Source organism: Crocodylus siamensis, chromosome 4 (assembly GCF_052110815.1).
Source record: "Crocodylus siamensis isolate JL-2025a chromosome 4, ASM5211081v1, whole genome shotgun sequence".
NCBI classification, from domain to species: Eukaryota; Metazoa; Chordata; order Crocodylia; family Crocodylidae; genus Crocodylus; species Crocodylus siamensis.
Genome location: NC_143398.1, coordinates 51,229,524 through 51,250,128, shown reverse-complemented (window position 1 = coordinate 51,250,128; position 20,605 = coordinate 51,229,524). Strand labels below are relative to the sequence as shown.

General features: G+C 48.2%; 1 long non-coding RNA gene and 1 pseudogene across 2 annotated transcripts in view; both read right to left on the bottom strand.

Annotated features, from left to right (window-relative positions):
• Positions 1–20,605, bottom strand: part of LOC149865718 (uncharacterized) — a 132,215-nt gene that overhangs the window by 35,429 nt on the left and 76,181 nt on the right. The window contains exon 4 of one of the 2 annotated variants that reach the window (XR_016441753.1): positions 16,868–17,064. The exons of the other annotated variant lie outside the window; for it this stretch is intronic. This is a non-coding gene — a long non-coding RNA (uncharacterized LOC149865718). Of the gene's footprint in view, positions 1–16,867; positions 17,065–20,605 lie in introns of those variants that run through there. 2 annotated transcript variants of the gene reach the window in all.
• Positions 20,510–20,594, bottom strand: LOC149865719 (U2 spliceosomal RNA; annotated as a pseudogene).

The window sequence follows — 20,605 nt, the reverse complement described above, 5'->3', positions numbered from 1 at the left end:
AATACAACTGAATGCAAGGCATGCAATCTAAAGAAATCAGACAAGATTGAGTATTTTCAATTGTTTTTATACTGATATAGTTTCTTAAAATAGGAGATTGAAAGCTCCTACCATTATTTTGGCCTCACAATGGACAAGTTAACTTATTCTAAGCAGAACCTCCAAAGCCTGCCTGCCATAATTCAAATGGGCTCTGCATTCTTGACAAAAATCAGACAGGGTTGAGCAGAGAGCATGACTGGAATATGGACTAGATAAGATTGTTAGTAGAAAGTAATGCAATGTGGTAAACCAAAGTCACTTTCTTTGCTTAATGACTTGCAAGACAGTACTGAATGTTGCTGCTGGTGGAGGCAGTTATTAGGGCTGTGCAGAGCAGGTAATATTTGATTCGACAGCCATGTCAGATATTAAACTGGGTCCCGCTTCAATTTGCCATCCGCTTCGAGTCGAAGCAGGTCCGCTTCGACTTGATGTCAAAGCTCAGTCTGTCGGGGATCTGCCTCTACCGTCTCCCCGCGTCAGGGCCGCCCACCGGTTGTCGAGTGTCTTCTCACCTTTGATTGGACGTGTCACACGCGCCTGCCTCACCTGCCACGACTTTGATGTTAATGGAGTTAGTTCACATGTGCGACGCGTGCCATCCAGATATGAAACTCCTCGGCGTCCCGCGGGTCCCGCGTTTCTGAGGGCTCCTACACCCTCGCCCGTTCCACCAGGTGGTGGCCGCCTATCTGGCTTGGCCACGTATCCGTAGGTCCCGCCAATTGTCCACAAAAGAAATATAAAAATCAACACAAATATTATTGCCAAAGGGTTCCCTGGGTTGGGGCAGCTGCTTCAGCCTTCTGCAGGCGTCCTCCATTCTCCCCTGGCAATCTGTAGGGGTGAATCCTCCTCCCTGGCTCTCGCAGAGCTCCTCTTGAGGGCTTGATCAACTCCTCTCTTTATAGTTAATGCTCACTGTTGCCGCTCGGCCCCTAGTCAATCAGTGCCCCTATATTAGGGCCTAAATGGTACCCGGCTCCAGCCGGGTCCCAGCCGCTCCCGGCCGGTAAACAAAACAGTCTGATGCCCTTCAAGGACCAGCCGATGGGGCCCAAAAACCACCCTGGGACTTATCCTTTCTCCAAAGGTTTCTACCGTGACTCAGAGCGGCTCGCGTCCTCTGCAACGTCCTCCGGCCGGCTCCATCCCCTCTGCAGCTTACTTCCAGTTCTGTGTTGCTGCCGCGTGTCGGCTCTGGCCTCTCTTTTATGCCGGCCCCGTGAGTACCGGCCTCTCCCTTCCCCACACACCTGGGAAAGGTGGATCCCTGCCTAGCGCCTTGGGCCTGCGGGCTTGTGACCAGCGGCCCTCCACTCCAGCGGAGAGCCCTGGAGCCTGCTGGCTCCTTCTCTCCCTCACAGAGTCAAATATTCGAGCTGTTTCGACTTCCCCATAGGCTATAATGGGGCAGGTCAAAGCAGGTTATAACTTTGACATTTCTTGTCTGATCTTGATGAAACTTGCAGGAGTGGTAGCTCCTGAGGAGCCCACAAAGTGTGCCAAGTTTCAACAGGATAGGTTCGGGGGTGCAGAGAAACTGCACCCCAAATTCTTGAGAGCAAACCACCTGTAACATCTAAGTGCAAAGCCACAGGGAGATCAAACTTGCAGCAATGGTAGCTCCTGAGGAGCCCACAAAGCCTGCCAACTTTCAACAAGATAGGTTCAGGGGGTTTGGAGAAACAGCACCCCAAATTCTTGAGAGAAAACCTCCTGTGACTTGTGTGGAAAGCCACAGGGAGCTCAAAACTGCAGGCTTGCTAGCCCCTGAGAAGCCCACAAAGCCTGCCAACTTTCACAACGATAGGTGCAGGGGTTTGGGGGAAACTGCACCTTAGGCTGTTGACAGACAAAACTCGTGATCCAGATGGAGTGAGGAGGGCGGTGTTCATGCTGTCTGTACCTGGTGCTTGGGGACCCCCAGCAGCGGGGTGGGGGGCTCACCTTGAGGCCTTCTGTTGCTCCACCAGCCTCTTCAGCATCAGGTATGGGGAGGTCCGAGTCTCCACATCCTGCATAATTCTGCGCTGTGGGACATTTAGCTCTCCTTGTTTGTCCCGCAGCATCTTGGTCCCCTTGATACTCCGGTGGAAGTAGCCTGCCGCCTTCCTGCATCTTGAAATGAGCCTGCTGGTGTTGCTGGTGCCTCACTGGCAGCTCTGTCGCCCTCAAAGGCATCCCTCACAATCAGATGTAAATTGTGTGCCGCACAGCAAATACCACCAAAGTTGGCATCACGGACTGCCTTGACCGTATCGGCCCCATTGTCGGTGACCACGAAGCCACGGGTGAACTCAGCCTGCCCAAAGCCCACCCACCCCTGCACCATGTGGTTCATGGTTCCCCTTATCTCTGCTGCTGTGTGGGACTCATCCATCACCTTGGCGTGAAGGTGAGCCCACCGACAGCCTGACTGGCCTATACCAGTGCCCTGTGAGGGAGAGATATGCATGATCTCCACCCCAGCTGCTCCAGATGTCCAAGGTGAAGTGTACAGTCACCTGCAGACCTGCCTTGTGCAGCTCCTCCCTCAAGTGTTCCCTGCATGCTTCGTATAGGGAAGGCACCACCATCCTGCACGCGGGCACCTGGTAGGATGAGCCAGCAGTGCCAGGAGCTGCCTGAACCCTGGCTGCTCAAAGATGAAAGGCTGGCCATTCAGAGCAAGCATCTCCCCAATGGTCTGGGTGACCTTGCTTGCATTTGTAACTGGTCCCTTTTGCCCCCAATGTTCCAGGGTGCCCTGCCTCTGCTGTGGGGGGATGAGGGCTGTGGAGCGAGGGGTGGCCGTTCCTGTGGCAGAGGGGTGGTACCTGCAGAGATGATTCAGCATCCCCAAGGTGGTTGTGTGCTTTTGCCCCAGCTGATTTTGGCTCGGCAGTGCACACAGAGAGCAAACATATCATCTGCTAGCTCATAATGATCGCAGACCATGCTAGTACTAGGCCTTTCCCTCTGGCGTGCAGGTGCATCTGTGGATGCTGCTGAACTCTCCCCCTCTTCAGGAGTCAGAGGCACAGCAAAAGAAAGAGCAGACTCAGCTGAGCCACTTGCCTTCATCTGTACAGAGGCACCTTCTGAAGTGCCTTCTGGGAAAGACCTCATGGCTTGAAAGGAAAAAAACCAGAGGGGTGTCGAGCATAAACTCGACTGATTCCCCCTCCTTCCCCAGAACTTCCCTTGCCAGGGCACTGAGATCCAGATGCAGCACCAGCTCTTCATCTGGTGCTGGAAGGCTCAGCATAGGCAGTGACACAGGGGTGGAGTGCACTCCTGTGCTGGTTGTAGTTATGGTGGGAGAGGTTGTGGCTGCTGTGTCTGGACATGAGAGAGTCTCAGGCACAGGCAGTGGCTCTGGTGGCACTGCTGCTCCCCTCTCTTTACTGCTTGTAGCAGCCTTATCCCTTGTAGCAGGAGGAAAGAGGCTGCATCTGAGTTTGGTGGGGGGAGAAACTGCAGCTCTCCCACTTGCAACCCCCCTTGCTCCTCTTCATGCAGGCTGGCCAGTGTGTCCACCTGCCTTTCCACCCTGCTTCATAATGTATTCCTTCATATGTAAACTGGAACCTCTAAGTGTGCTGTGTGCCACAGATTAGATTTCTGGATGTTATGTAAATGTGTTTGTGTGTGTAGATAATATATTGAGAAGCGTTGGTGTGGTGGAAAGAATGAATGATGTATAAAAAAATATATAAACTAAATTCCTATATATAGAATAGATCCTAGGCTACTACTAACCCTATGCAATATAAGTGTAAACTAATATGAAAAGTAGTTATAAAATAAAAGCACCAAGTTCTCAGAAATCCCTGTTACTAGTGCTGCAAGCAGGGAATCTGTTGAAGATCAGGGCTTCCAGCTGTATAAAAACCACCACATTCTCAGAAATCCCTGTTGCTAGCATTGCAAGCAGGGAATCTGTTGAAGATCAGGGCTTCCAGCCATCGTGGTCTGATGCAGAGGTGTTGGAGAACACCAGCAGCTCAGAAACTGACCCCAAGGCAGAAAGCAGGGGAGCTGAAAAACTGCTGCCTTTTATGCATTTTCTCTGGGCTTCCCCCAGAGCACTGGGATTGGAAAGGACCTCAGACAATGCTGACAGGTCACTGGCCAGCCACACATGTCAGTCATGAAAGCACTCCTTCCCCCTCTCCCCCTCCCTCCCCTTACTTCCCCCCCCCAGAGAATCCAGTATAGGCAAGTCGAATATTCAACCCGTGCTGTTAATATTCAACTTCCGGTATTCGATTCAACAGCTATTTGACCAGCTGCTATTCGACTCGCCTTTCACTTTTCAAGGTCGAATATGTTGAATATTTGTTGAATTGAATATTAAGTCGAACCTTTGCACAGCCCTAGCAGCTATCTTCATTCATCAATAGGACTGTCATTGCTGCATTTGGCAAATTGACAGTGGTGCTTCCTTGTAATATACAGCATTGTTCTTTGAGAACTTCAGCTATACTAAAGCTTCTTTAAATATTCTTCCCAGAAGACTCCCTTTTTATTGGACAATACTTAACAGCTTCTTTCTTCCTTGTCATGTTTCTCCATAAATTCATACTGGGTGCATCTACATGTGCACTTTACTGCAGAGTTGACTAATTAGCTCTGTAGTAAAGTGTCACTGTCTACACGTGGTGGTATTAGGGCACAGTAAATTAATTAACTCCATCGTAGTACTGTCGGCAACAATACTATCTTATGGCAGAGTAATTGTGACAAAATGCACTTGCAGACAATGATAGGGGCTGGCTGGGGCATGAGGTTGTTAAAATGTGGAGGCTGCCTGCCACATGGCTCCACAATTGAGCACTCTCATGCCCCCAGCCAGCCCCTCCACTGCCTGATGCCACCACCTGGAACCCAGGGCTGAACCCCTGAGCCTGCTGCCAGCCCAGGGCTACTCTGTCCCAGCTTAAACTGCTGCTGTCCCAGGCAAACATATAGAAGCTGAGCCTGGGAGCAGCTGACTTCGGCTAAAATTGCTCTGGAGTTTATTGTATCACATTCATTTCATATGTAGATGCACTGTAACAGGGAACCCTAACCCTGTTACGAGGAAGCATGTGCGCCCCTTTAAGGCCAGAACTTTCTGGGTGCAGAGGGCTGGTGAGGAAGGGGTTAACTGCTGAACCTGGACAGCTAGTCAGCTGACCAGAAGAGGCAGGACTATAAAAACTCTGGGCTGAACAGCAGTAGGGAGCTCAGCAGCTGAAGGGGAAGCAGTGCCTCTGAGAGCTTGATGAAGAAGCTTGGGAAGGGACCCACAGCCAGAAGGGGGGAAGCTACAAGAGATGGTGGCTGCACCCCAGCCAGGACTGTGGATGACAGTGCAGAGCTGAGGCCCAAAACAGGTTAATCTAAACTGACCTGCTGCTTTGCTTTATTATTATTATTTTTGTGATTATTGAATAACACAGGTGGTTTGGGTGAGGATATTGGGGGATGGAGCAGGCCTTATTTTTGGGACCCACTCTGGAGTGGGAACCCCAGCAAGGGCACAGCTTTTGGGGGCATAGACCCCAGCACCAGTGAGGTCACAGCTTTTTTGGGGGGAACAGTGCCAGTGAGGCACAGAACAAGACAGGGCTGCAAAGAGCCTAAGTGCTAGTAAGGGTCCAGTATGGGACAACACAAACCCAGGCACTTGAAGGATGATCTTAAGAAGGCCAGGGAGGCCTGGTGCACCTGGGGTACAAGTATATTTTTGTTTGGACTGGTAGGGTGCAGGTTTGCACCCTGGTTTTGAACTTGCAACCCCCTGGCTGTGGGGCTGGCACCCGTGCCTCTGGGCCAGGGAGTGCCATGCTCCAGAAGGGAGCAGAAAAGGGGTCCATGAGCCTCCAGGCACTGGAAGGAAAAGCTAGAGCCTCAGAGTCAAACCTTGTTTGGTGGGTTTGGATGGGGAGGACTAGCTATAGAAAAAAAGAGGGGTCAGGCCATCCTAGGACAGACCCTAACATACTAGGCAGTCTCCATAATAGTCTTGCATAATAGTTTCCATCAAGACATGGCAGGCGAGATTAGGGTGGGACAGAAGAATTCCAAGAGGGCTCCAAGGGTGCCCCACTTAAGGCGCAGATGACCAGGAAGATGGCGCTGGGGAGAGCGACCTGTAACATGCACCCGATGACACTTGCACCCAAGGCTTCTGGGTACCTCCCAAGTACTAAGAACAAATCAAACAAGGGTAATTATGTCTTCCCACTCTAGTGGGGAAAAGAGATTTATTCATCATGGGAATATTTTATTTTGTTGCATATGTGAAAAGAGGTTATTGGGAGAAGACCAGATTAAGAAATGGAATTCTTCCATTTAGTTCTAAGTAGTCAACTTCTTGGTTCTTTTTCCTCTCTTGCTGAGTTCTGCAACTTGCACTCCTAAGCATACTCTTTTCATAGATTGGAAGGGACCTCACAGATCATTAGGTCCAGCCCTGCCCCCAGTCTAGGCAGGAAGACAATTGTTCAGTGACTGTCCAGTCTCCTCTTGAAAACCACCAGGGTACGTGACTGCACCACCTCTGGAGGGAGTTTATTCTACAGTCTGAACACCCTGACTGTAAAGTAGTTTTTCCTGGTATTAAGCCTGAAGCAGCCTTCTGGGAATTTGTATCCATTGGTCCTGGTCTTCTCCAGGAGTGCCCTAGTGAACGGTTGTTCACCAAGCTCCTGATACACTCGTCTGATATAGTGGTAAGCCGCTATCAAGTTTCCTCTCCACCTTCTCTTCTTTAGACTAAAGAGGCCCAGGCCCCTCGGCCCTTCCTTGTATGGCTTTCCTTGCAAGTCCATGATCATATGGTGGCTCTTTTCTGTACTTTCTCAAGTTTTTCCACATCCTTATTGAAGTGTGGTGCCCAGAACTGGATGCAGTACTCCAACTGCGGTCTCACCAGTGCTGAGTACAGCAGGAGTATTACTTCCTTAGTTTTACATGAGATGCATCGGTTGATGCATGCCAGCCTGTTATTTGCTCTGCTGGCCACCGCATCACACTGACAGCTCATATTCATGCGATGGTCAATCATTACCTCAGGTCCCTTTTGGCTGTGGTGCAAGTCAAGCTGTCACCACCAAGCCTGTATGTAAGTTGAGGGTTGTTTGCCCCCAGATGAAGTTTAATACTTCCAAGTGTAAGGTGCTCCATCTGGTTCTGGTCTGCCCAACTCTTGAGCCTGTCCAGGTCTACCTGTATCTGCAACCTATTTTCTGACGTGACCACGCTGCCACATAACTTGGTGTCATCTGCAAACTTGGCCAGTGAGCTTTTCACTCCTCCATCCAAATCATTGATAAAAGATGTTGAAAAGCACTGGTCCAAGCATGGACCACTGAGGGACACCACTGGCCTCTTTGCACACAAATCCATTCATGAGAACTCTCTGGGTCCTACCCTGTAGCCAATTTCCCATCCACTGAACTGTTGAGCAGCTGAGACCACAATCTTTCAGTTTTCCCACAAAGATATTGTGGGATACTAGATCAAAAGCCTTTTGGAAGTCTAGGTATATAACATCTACCTTGTCTCCCATGTCCAGGTGGTGAGAGACCTGGTTGTAGAAGAAGATGAGATTGGTAAGACAAGACTTACCCATGACAAAGCTATGCTGGCTGTCATTTGGAGTCTTACCTTCTGCGAGCGTATCACACATAAATTCTTTAATGAGCTTTTCCAGGATTTTCCCCCAGGATAGAGGTTAGGCTGATTGGCCTATAGTTGCCCAGGTCCTTCCTCTTCCCCCTCTTGAAGATGGGCACAATGTTGGCCCTCTTCCAATCCTCAGGGATTTCCTTTGTGTGCCACGAATTCTGAAAGAGCTTTGCCAGGGGTTCCACGATGACGTCAGCCAGCTCCTTCAGCACTCTCGGTTGAAGTCCATCCAGTCCTGCTGACATATAAATGTCTAGCTTTTCTAGTTGGTATTGCACCTGCTCAGTATCCACAGTGGGGAGGGTTTCATTCCCAGCAAGCCCCCTATGAGCCTTATCTCACTTGACTTTCCCCTTGGTCTGGTGAAATACCAAAGCAATGTGGGCATTCACTTTGCTCTTATGTGTATAGAGTTTTGGGGGTTTTTTGGTTTTGTTTTTTTTTCAGTGGGACAATAGGTTTTGTAGAAGGGCATCTCTTCAGAGGGAAGCTGTACTCAATCAGTTAATAGCAATTCCACAGAGAAATCTAAGTATCAGAACAATAGTTGCTCAGATACCTTGGTTGTGGGTGCACTTTAGGATCTAGATAAATAGAGGTGAGATAAATTGGATGAAATCCTTGTTTACATTTTATATGTCTGTATTTGTTTTACAGGATTAACAACTATTTTCTCTGGCTAGGCAGGAAGCCTGTTTAACGTTTCACTATTCTCTCATTAAAGAATACTAAGAAGCCTCCATGTTACATTTGCCAGTATAAATAGCCTTGATTTTTCTTATTATTGATACCCTTGTATTCCGCCCAATGCATATTGTTCCTATTTAGGTTTGTAACAGGGGGCCTTCTTGTAGTAGACTTCCCAGTGGCCTGCCCACCTGTTTCTGGGCTAACAGCCCACCTTCTCTCCCACCACACCTTGATGTTAATTATTTAATTAATGTTAAGCAGGAGGAGGCCCATTTCCTGCCCTGATGCCAGGGTGCGCTATCTGCAGCTCTGTTCCTCCCCTACACTGCAGCCCAAGCCTCACAGATAGCATCCAGATGTTACCAACATCACTGGCCCCACATGCACCCCAGAATCCTACTATTTGAACCCTGCCTGGATTCCTCTCCTCAGGTGACCTACTCCACCTTAATCCTAGGCAGCATAGCTCCCTGAACTGCTTCCCCCTTACAGGTGTGGTCCCCTCCGGGACTTTTGGCTACTAGCCCTGGCCTACCTCCAGGCCAGTCAGAATCCCAGGCCCTCAGCTCTTGGGTGTTCCTCGTGGTGGGCCCCCGGCCCTTTTAACCCTTCCAGTTCTGGCCCCAGCACTGACCAGTCACAGGATGTCCATGACAGGTGTGAGTCTATGGCCCCACTCCCTCTTTCTGGGGGTCTACCTTCCAGACCCTACAAAGGGGGTAACCCACCCAGTTGTGGGGATTAGGGGTTAAGGCACCCCAACCCACCTTTCATTGGGGTAGTAACTGGCCTGACATTTCCTGGGGGCTCCCACGGCACCAAGAGCCCCACCAGGCTACCCACTTCCAGCAGGGTGCAGTTTTAGGTTATGCCCAGGACCAGGAGCCTCCAAACCATCCCCTACAGCTCCTCTCTTACCTCCAGATGACACCTGCAGCCAGGCAATGTTCTTGCCTGGCCTCCCAGCAGCAAAATGCCCTGTTTATATGGGCAGCTCTGGATCTAAAATGGCTGCCCTAATCAGGCACCTGCTGGCTGATGTCTTCTGGCCCCTTAAAGTGGCAGGCACAAACAGTGCCCTGCCACAAGGTTATAACCCTCAAAGACACTTTTATAACCATGCACTACAAATGGCTTCTGTATATTTTAGGCCTCAAAAGCACTACCATAAAGCAATTAATAGCAATAAAATTTGGCTACCACTCCTGTATCCTGAAGCATCGATAATGCAACATCTTGTATTTCATGCCCAGATATCATCAATTTATAATTAGACTCATCTACATCGCTAGTAGAGCTGACATCCATAACACAACTGGCATACATGGCCTAAAGGGAATTATGACATTAATCCCATAGGTGCATCTTCTACCAGATGGAGAAAGTACAAAGTTTATATTTTCTGCTTACTGAAGGAAACCAAACAAGGTTATATACATCACAGAAGTGTGTGACTGTAGGAGTTACATTACCTGTCTATACATTTATAACTCACAGATTAATGTTTCATGAAAACTTCCAACAGCTTTTTAAAAAGCTATTCTTCTCAGGGTCATTTTAATGTCTCCCTATTCAGTCCACTGAGAGCTAAATTGGTTCTTCTGAATTATTTAAAAGAGATTTTCTCTAGTTTTGCATAAACATAGTACTTATCATTAACCTTCCTTCTCCAGAGTTATTTTTTAAGTGTAACCCATTAAATGATGTTTGTTAGAACAGACCTAATTATACAGTGAGATTACTGAAGTTCTCACTGAGAGCAGCCTTGGGACTTGAAAGATGGCACAACAGTTAAAATACAGATCAGGGTTTTATTTTTGGCAAAAATTCAGGTGCACATCTACCCTCTCAGAAGGAAGTCTCTGGTTCAGAAACATTAGACCATAATGTGTCCTCATGGTAATAAGTTTAATCACTCTGTGATCTATTTCTCCTTTTAAATCAGGCAGGGAAACTAATTTTAAGTCTTCATATGTATACTGAAAGTTTATATTTAGCAGTGTTTGTATGGGGAGAACACCACCCACAGTTAGGTTGTATTCAGGGAATAAATCTGGCATGAAATCAGAAGAGATGTTTTCTTTCTAGGGTTATACAATATATTGAGATCTTTGAAAAAAGGGCACTGAAATAATTCAAAATATTGAAAATAAAAGGCTTTCAATATTTTCAATATATGGTAACTAATATTTGGACAAATATCAAGGATATTATGTATTTATTAGTTTATAATCTAGTAACCATCTCACTAGCAACTGCTGGTATAAATTCAAACTCTTGGGCATATAGTATGAAACCTTTTATTTATTTATTTATTTATTTTGTATAACACACACGATATTTACAAGACAGTTTTGCTTTCTTTATGTCTAGGAGATTTTTTTAGTAAGCTGTACTACAAGTGTCTTACCCTTCTACCCCTCCCCCCTCAATCTTCAAACATGTTCTCACATGTACTCACATGAAGCCAAACTCTCCTATCCTTATTTGCACTGCGTGCATCTACACATGCACTTAACTGCTCAGTAGACTAATTTGCTGCAATGTCAAGTGTCAACAGTGTACACATGCAATGCTATTAGACTGCAGCAAGCTAAGTTTCACGGCAGTAAGGTAGTACTGTTGGGGACAGAACTATCTTACTGCAGCGAAAATAACTGTGCCTAAATGCAAATGTAAATACTGACCTGGGAATACATTTACCCAGTCAGCCCAGGCAGTAGGGGGCCAGACCCCTGCCTGCCACCTAGCCACAGGGCTCCACACACTAGGGCACTCTTGTGCCCCAGCAGCTCCTTTGCCACCTAATGATGTTTCCCAGAGCCTGGGACTGACTCCCTGGGTCCCTTGCCATCCTGGAGCTGTTTTGCCTCAGCTCAAACTGCTGCGGTCCTGGACATCACATCTGCATGTACACCCTGGACCGTAACAGTTTGAGCATCTATACATGCCAGTAAGGCACTGTGATAAACTCTGACACAAACTATGCCAGAGTTTATCACCTTGCCTTAATGGCATATGTAGATGCACCCACTGAGTCATACTTTACTGCACAGAAAAATGGCATTACTCAACATGAGTAAGGGAATTGTGACATATAGTTAATAAATGGGAATAAGGAATAATCTCTCTTTTCTATCTTCCAGTAACTTTGAGTCCATTTTCAGTACAGTGCAGAGAAGATACAACTGCAACTCCTGGTATCTGTGTACCTGACTCAGTGGTACCTTCCTGTAAATGAACCCTACCTTTGGTTCATCTGTGAAAACGTGGATGTGTCAAACTGTCAGGCTTTTAGGCAACAGAGATTGCCTCTGTCCTGGGACCAACTGTGCCCATGTTTGTTCTAGAACAGAAAAGTCCCAGGATTGGTGTGTATACACATCCCCCTTCTAACTGGGGTTTAGTGAGCTCCTGCATGCACCGATACTCCCCTGCGATTGATTCAATAATGCAATCCCAAGGCAACTATTCAGAAACACTTTGCAAGGTATCCCATGAACCTTTTTAGGGTTTATCCCAGGCCATCTGAATAATTGTGTCATTAGAAAATGGTTTCTTTTAGGACAAATGCAAGCCCTAGAGATGTGTTTTCTTTGCTTTGCCCCTGGGTTTTACTTTGACTTTAGAATTCAAACTTGAAATCACTAAAAGTACTTTTATGTTGTGCAATGTAATGTAGTGGTACTTAGGATACCATAAGCATATGGGACCTATGCACATGGAGAGACACTCAAGACACTTCCTGAATTACAAGAAGATGGGCGAAGTATTGCAAATACTCCTTTTTTCATGTCCTTGTGATAAAGTATTTAGCAGAATTCACAGATTTGTTGGAATCTGACATGGCCCTGCCACAAGTGCTTCTTTTGTGACCACAAACCTGTGACCTCTGGGTTGTCAACCATGTGCTTTAGCACCTATACCACCCCAGCCTCCATTACAAATATAGAAACCCTTATTAACATCTCCTTTTATGGTAGACCCCAAGGATTCTAGGCTCATTCACAACATTCCACCTGCTTAGAAAGACTCACAGAACATGTCTACACCATCAGGGACAGGCTATTGGAGGCATAGCCTCTTTAGACACACTCCACCTCAAAACAGATGTAATGCAACTTCCCTAGCACAGGACTGGGTCTGCATCAATACACAGACCTGAGGAAAGTTATTGGCGTGTGCTTTTTGGATTACAGCACAAGAATGGTGAGAGTGTTAGGCTCCAATGCAGAGGTCCCTAGCATACTCCTAGTAAATAGGGCATGTCCACACATGCAAGCACATGCGCATGCAGCAGCTCAAATAGAAGTGGTGCAAATTGGAGCCAGGGCTTTTTGCCTCAGTGCATGTGCTCAGACATGCACTTTGGTGTGAAGCAAATTGTGCCACCTGGGGCAAAATAACCCTGCCTGGCTCCTCCCGGATCTGCAGCCAGGGGGAGCTAGAGCCTGGGGCCAGCACTTGTGCTGTCCCCAGCAGTATAAAAAGCTGTCCTGTCCTGGCCTCATCCATACAAAAAGCTGCCCTGGCAAGCAGCTTGGGGTTACTTGCTCTCTGCAGCTTCTGGGGCCCAGCCAATTGGTACCTGGGGACACTACCCCTTGTGCCAGCTGGACTGCTGCAGCAGCATTCCAAATCCATTTTTTAAAATACCCCAAAATCCATGTTCTTCCACAGTTAAAACAAAAAAACCACACCCTCCCCCCCCCCGAGAGAGAGACAGTGATAAGTTGGGTAATGCTTTATTGGTATATTTACAATGTTAAAGCAATTTGGAAGCCTACCAGTGTCTCTATCATCATGAAAAAATAAAATTGAAATGCCTATATGTGTTGATGTGTGCTTTTGGTTTTCATAGTTTCATAGTTTGTAGGGTCGGAAGGGACCTGAGCAGACCATCAGGTTTGACCCCCTGCCTTGGCAGAAAAATGTACTGGCGTCAAACAACCCCAGCAAGCTGTTCACCTAGCCTTCATTTTCTTCATAGACAATGGGTGTGTGATGGGGGGATGTGGTGTTTGTAGATAAGGGTGATAAGGGTGTGGGGGAAGGCAGGTGGGTGGATGTGGAGGGATGTGGGTTGATCTGTGGGTAGGAGTGGGGCAATTGCTGGGGGCACTGTGGGTGTGGGGGACCTTTTGTGGAGGCTGCTCAGGAGGGCCACAGCCCCTATCCCTCACAGGGCCCCAGCCCCCCTGCCCAAGGCCCTTAACTAACCTTTAACAGCAGCAGCAGGGGCACCATATGCTGAGCCCAGCCTGGTTCTGCTGGCCCTGGGACTGCTCTTGCCACCCAGCCGGGCTGATCTTGTGGCAGCAGGACCTGGCACGGCATGCAAGGACCGCGTGCCAGGCCCAGCCAGGTCTTGGGGCCCCTCTGCAGCCCAGCCACAGTCCAGCTTTCCACTGAAGCAGTTCACACGGCTCCGGGAGGAGCGCATAGGAGCCGCGCCTCCCGGAGCCCTGTTACCCACTCCGGTGCAAGGCTGGACTAGTGAGCCACATGGGGCTGGGCCAGGTCCTCATCCCCCCTGCCGCAGGCACAGGGGGCAGAGATGGGAGCTGGCCCTGAGGCCTGGCCCATGCTGACAGGAGCTGGTGCGGCATGTGGTTCCCATGTGCTGCACCGGGTCCTGCCACGGCTGGGCCCTTCCTGTAGCTGCCAAGCCTGGCCCAGTGCATGGGGACTACCTGGGGACTGCGCAGCTTGTGCTCCCCAGCCCAGCCTGGTGCATCCTGCCAGCCCCAGGTGGCTTGTGTTCCCCGGCCCGGCCCGGCACGCAGGGACTACATGGAGCTGAGTTGGGTCCTGCTGGCCTTGGGGCTGCTTGTGTCTCCTGGCTGGCAGGTGGCATGAGCAGCCCCAGGGCCAGCAGGACCCAGCTCAGCTCCATGCAGTTTTTGCATGCCAGGCCAAGTCCTGTAGCTATAGGAAGGGCCCGGCCATGGCACCCGGGAACCGCATGCCACACCAGCTCCTGTCAGCATGGGCTGGGCCCCAGGGCTGGCTCCCACCTCTGCCCCCTGTGCCTGCAGGGGGGTGAGGACCTGGACCAGCCCCAGCCCCATGTGGCTTGCTAGTCCGGCCTTGCACTGGAGCGGGCTCAAGGATCCAGGCCAGGTCCTCACCCCCTCCACATCCCTCTGCCACCCCTCACCCCCCTCGACACCCATGGAACACCCCCCCACTTACCTTGGACAGTGTCGGGGGAAGCAGGAACACCAAAGAGACACTCTGGCCAAAACCAGAGCATCTCTTTTGGAGGACTAGCTCTGGGCACTGTCTTGAACCGTGCCTTGCTTTGCTCTATTGCAGAGAGGTTTCTTTAGACCCCTGGATATCCGGGGGTCTAATTTCCTCCCCGTGCTGCATTTTTTCAGTCCTGCATGTGGCTGTTGCCCCACCTCAAAGAGGTTTGAGGCAGGGCAACAGATACGTGCACGCTCGTCTGGATGCACTCTAGTAAAGTAGACATGCCCAAAGTGTTAGGGCAGATCTCCAGATACCTCTCAGAAAATGCCAGCTCTTAGCTTTCACTCAATTTTTAACTACAGAAAAGTAAGACCAATTCTTTTGTTGCAAAAAACTCAGAAGAAAGACCACAACAGGTTGAATGTTTTTGACAATATGGATTCCCATTTGAAATCTCTAGGTTTATTTTGTGAATCATGTGTAAATGTTTGCATACCAAACAGTTCTAATATTATGCAGCACTCCTAGACGGCTCTCACAATTGCTCCAGAAGGCCACAACATCCTGGCTGAGAATCAACAGTTTTGGGCAAGGAGAGCAATAGACAATTTTTTATACAAGTGAGCCAGACTATGTTTCACAATAACTTATTGCTGATTCAATTTGTGTATGCATTAAAGCTTCTTATAGTTGTGTTGTGTTCCTATGAGGTACACCCTTGTATGTTTTGCAAAATGGATATTATGGTTTTAACTGTTGCTCAAAGCATGTTCAATTTTCATTTGGGCAAGTCACTTTTAAGAAAGGTGGGGTAGTCACATAATAATCCCAATTAGCTTCCTACTATACGTGGAGAAATAAGTACTGAAACAAAGAAAACCAAATAAAAAAAACCCCTAATAACCCAAACCGAATAATAACAAACCTAGGAGAAAAAAAACCTACTAGATGCCCAGGGCCATACCCAAAAAGCATGAACAATGGGAAACCTCAGTTATATATTCATGTATTGCAATTTCTTTGCAAATGTATTGGTTTCTAGTAATCATGCATGCACGTTGAGAGAAAATCAGTCTCTAAGAGCCCAGAAGCAAGTTACAAAAACAACTGAGGCAGGACACAGGCCGGATGGCTGTTTTTTAAGCTGTTGTATTTAAAACTGGGCTTTGTGCCAGCATCTGCTTTTCTGATCTGCTTTTCTTTCAGGTTTGGGTCCACTGTCTACCTCTGCTTCTTTTGAAGATTTTTGCCTTTGAACATTGTGTTCTTGTTTTATGGAGAAGCAGAGACATGGTAAGAACAGAGTTCTGGCCTCTTCGTTCATATCCTTAGAGCTCTGAAAACAGATTCAAACCTTCTATACCAGAGGCTGCTGCTGTGAGCCACAGGTTTGCCAGCTATTTGGTCTCTCAAAGCACCAGAAATACTTCTATGACATCACCTGCTTTTGCAAGAGAAAGGGATAGATATCATTATGGAAACATATGCTCCAATTGAAAGCCATTTCCAAAAAAAGATGAATAGGCTTTTTATTATTTATTTTATTTTAATTTAATTCTAAAGAAATAGAATCACAGCTGGATAATGCCTAAGAAACCTCTGAAATGCTTAGCAAGACAGTCAATGCACATAGGACTAAATTAAATTCTCTGCAGGTGGTTACAGAAACTTGGATCTAGAATACTTTTCCACGTGGAAAAAATAAGACTGAATGCTGGAAGAATATGGTTACATGTGATAATCTGCATTGTCAGCCTTTGCCCAAATGTGCTGAAATAGTACAGCCCCAGATTTTTAAAGAACAGGTAGTTTTTTAGCATGGTGTCCTAGTCACTGAAACTACTCCTGGAATAATTCTGCTTACACATCTCCCCTTGCCCTAAGCTTTCCCCAAGTCCAAAAGAACCTGCAGAATTTTTCTCAAAGTCTGGTGCTGCATATTCAGTGGGGATCGAAGAATTACAATTCAACACTTATTTTTCTGTGAGCGTGACTGGATGTTAAGGGCTGCACTTTTAAGGCTTTGCAAGTCTAAATCAGGCCATGACATCTGTAGTAGCAAGCTGCAAGTGTTACATGCATCAGCAGCATATTCTCAGAAGTTATAAGCTGCATATAGATGCAAAAAAGTCAACAGGAGTAGTCCCTTGACAGGAGGATGGCAGACCTTCAGTAAATAGGGGAATCATCTTAGCAGTGACCACAGGTGAATTGGGAATACAGTACCTGTTTCAGGAGCCAGTTGTCAGGCATCCTTATAACAAGTTCTGTCCAACAGAGCTGGTGCTGTATAAATGTGGCTTCAATGTTGATAGACTTTGCTTAGCCAGAACAATGCATTTTTTTCCTGTCCTTCCAATTGATATAGAGATTTTTCTAAGGACATTGCTGATTGTAACATTCCAAGGCCTTCACCAGTTCCTGATATGTTGTCCAGGTTTCACACCCATACTTCAGGGTAAGAATAACAACAGCCTGGTAAACAAGAAGTTTGGTTTGGAATCTGATGTCATCATCATGTCATGTCATAATTATCAAAGACCCAATTTTGGAGATATCCAAGGATAGCACTGGCAATGAGTGCTACATGTATCAGCAGCACATTCTCAAAAGCTATAAACTACATTTCAATGCAAAAACGTGTATCTGCCAAGCATAGGCAGAGGTAGAAAAATTATTTGGGGGGGGCTGAGCGTGTGTGTGCATGCACACACATACCCCCCACAGCAGGTAAGTCTGTGGAGGAAGGGGCAGGAGGAAGGGGAAGAACTGGGGGGGGAGGGTCAGATTGAGGCCTCAGTGGTGAGGGAGGGATCAGGACACAGGCAGGACCCACTCACCTCAGCCCCTGTTCCTGCCTGTGCCCTGCTCCCTCCCTCACCACTGAGGCCTCAAGCTGCCCTCCCCCCATGGCAGTGAGGGAGGGAGTGGGGCTGGGGCAGGGACAGGCCCTACACAGCCATGATGGGGTACAAGATGGAGCTCTGAGTGGCTTGTCTGGGGGCACCTGGCGCAGACCTGGAAGCTCCCACTGCTGTATGAACCCTGGGAGGGCATGGGGGCCATGTGCCTGGGATCTGTACATGGGGTGAGGGTGGGCTGTGGGCTGGGCTCTTCATGGCTGTGGGGCTGGTCTGCACTGCGCTGTACTGTGCTGCACCCAGGATAGGTGGTGATAGCACTGGGAGGTGGGGTTGGGAAGCTACAACAAATTTTGAGGTGGCTGCAGCCCACCCACCCCATAACCCCACTCCCAGCTCTGGTGCTGCTTGCCCCAAGTGCAGCCCGGCCCAGCCCCACCCCTGCTGGTAAGAACCCGGCGCAGTCCCAGCCGCACCCTGAAGCAGCAGCCTGCTGACCTCACACTGCACCTATCTGGGGGCACATGTTCCCCCATGCCTCCCAGAGTGTGCCTAGCAGCAGGAGTTACCCCTCTCCCTCCCCAGATGAGACACTCGTGACTCAGTCCCATGCCATGTCTGTGCAACGCCTTCCCCACCCCCAGCCCCACTCCCTCTTTCACCGCTGCATGTGTGCCCCTCCCCACCCCTACTACAGCTGCTAGAAGCCCGCAGCTGGGCTGCCTTTTGGCCCTACTGCTATCCCGTGTTTGGGGATGCTAAGCCCTGTTAGCCTCCCTGTTCTGCCACTTATCTTGCCAAGAGAGGCGATTTGGGCATAAAGCCAAGATACTGCACCTGGAAAAATTGTGTTCTTAGAAGAGCTTACCAAGATGGGAGTAAAATCTGGAGCACAGATAATTTCTGCAGGAAGTACCCTCACTATCCAATGTCTTATCTAACATATCTGAGAATAGCACATGCTCCTGTGAAATAGGCAAGTGCCATTATCCTCATGTTACACATGGAAGTGCTAAAGCATGGTGTAGTAACTGCCCGTATTGTGCTGTGAACGCAGCACATAGTTAGATTTTACCACTAAAACAGGGGAGCACACCATTACAGCAAAGTAGCTGCCAATCACATGTAGACTCACGTGATTGCTACATTGCCATAGCGTGCCATACAGAGATGTAGCACATCACTATGGTGATGTAGGGTGATGTGTAGACATGCCCTCAGATCCTCAAAGGTACCTGGATGTCTGTGCATGTAGATGCCAGTGATATTCTTAAACTCACCACTCTGCTGCCACCTAAGTGCTGACACTGTTTCACAACTAATGAGCTGCTCAAGCCAATGTTCCAAAGACCCCAAAATAGGATTCTATTAACTAGGGAATGTTTATCTCACCCATGGGGCCCTTCCCTACAGGATGCTCACAACATGCTAGTCTCTGCATCAAGAGGGACAAGTCCACAAATAGGTTGAGGGGAATCAGAATGATAAAAAGCATTAGTGTGAGAGATCTACTGATAATAAGGAAAAGACAGGGGATCTGGGTGCTACAACACGGGCTACCTGAGTGCATGGCTTGGCTTTAGTTCCCAACCCAAGAGCAGGTTTGTAACTGAGAATCCCAAGTGAGGGGATATGCCCATATTTGGCCTGTCCAAAAGGCAAACCAGTCACCCACTTAGGCACCAAAGGCCCTCTCTACAGCATTTCACTCATGGATAACTTAGATGATTCCATGTTCAGGTTGCTGGCTTCTGAAAATGCTTCTGTTATATACTCAGCTCTCCTTGGATGTTGTATGAGGAGCTTTGATACCTAAATTAGAGTTGAAGATTCCACTAGGCGAAAGGCTGCCTGGACACTGGATGTGCATTTACACATGCAATTAATGCAGCTGAATAAACTCTGGTGCAGTTTGTGCTGGAGTTTATTGCTCCCAGATGTCATATTTGCACATACACCCAAGACTGCAACACACAGAGCTGGGGTGGAGCAGCCCCAACTGGCAGGGGATTCTAGTAGCCCAGGGTTGCTCTGCACCTGGCTCAACATGCTGTGGGGGATGGATGGATAGATGGATCTGAGTCAACCTGGAGGAAGGTAGCCAGTGGGGTCCCCTAGAGTTTGGTACTTGGACCAGTGCTTTTCAACATCTTCATCAATGATCTGGATGTGGGTGTGGAAAGCACAATGGCAAAGGTCTCTGATGGCACTAATTTGTGGGGAAGTGTGGCCATGCATCAGGGTAGGCTAACAATTCAGGAGGACCTAGACAGATTAGTTAGGTGTGCAGACCAGAACCATATGCTGTTCAACACTGAGAAGTGTAAAGTGCTCCATCTGGGGAGAAAAAATCTGCAACAAACTTACAGGCTCAGTGGTGCTGTGCTAACTAGCACCATGTCTGAAAGGGACCTGGGGATTATAACCGACCACAAAATGAATATGAGCCACCAGTGTGATGCTACAGTTAGCAGAGCAAACAATACGCTGGCATGCATCAACCGATGCATCTCAAGCAAGACTAAGGATGTCATTCTCTCACTCTACTCAGCATTGGTGAGGCCACGGCTGGAGTACTGTGTCCTGTTCTGGGTGTCACACTTCAAGAAGGATGTGGAGAAGCTTGAGCGAGTCCAGAGAAGAGCCACTTGTATGATTACAGGCCTAAAGAGCAAACCATATGAGGAAAGGCAGACAGATATGGAACTGTTCTGCTTAGAAAAGAGAAGACTATGGGGGGGATTTGGTGGCAGCTTACAAATATATCATGAGTGAACATCAGGAGCTAGGCGAACAGCCATTCACCAAAGCAGCCCAGGGGAAAACCAGGAGCAACTGTCATAAACTCCTAGGTTTCAGACTGGATATAAGCAAAAAATTCTTCATGGTTCACGTGACCAGACTCTGGAATAGACTCCCAATGGGGGTGATGCAGGCACCTACCTTGGAAATCTTCAAAAGGAAACTGGGCGCACACCTTGCTGGGGTTATTGGATGCTAGCAGTCTTTCCTGCCCAGAGCAGGAGACCTTTTTTTTTTTTTTTTTTTTCTGTTTTTTTGCACCGGTCCTGGAAGCACTGCAATACCAGGTCAATGCATGGAGTGGATGGAGCAAGCTCCGGTTCCACCACCCAACACCAAAAAGAATCTGCTCA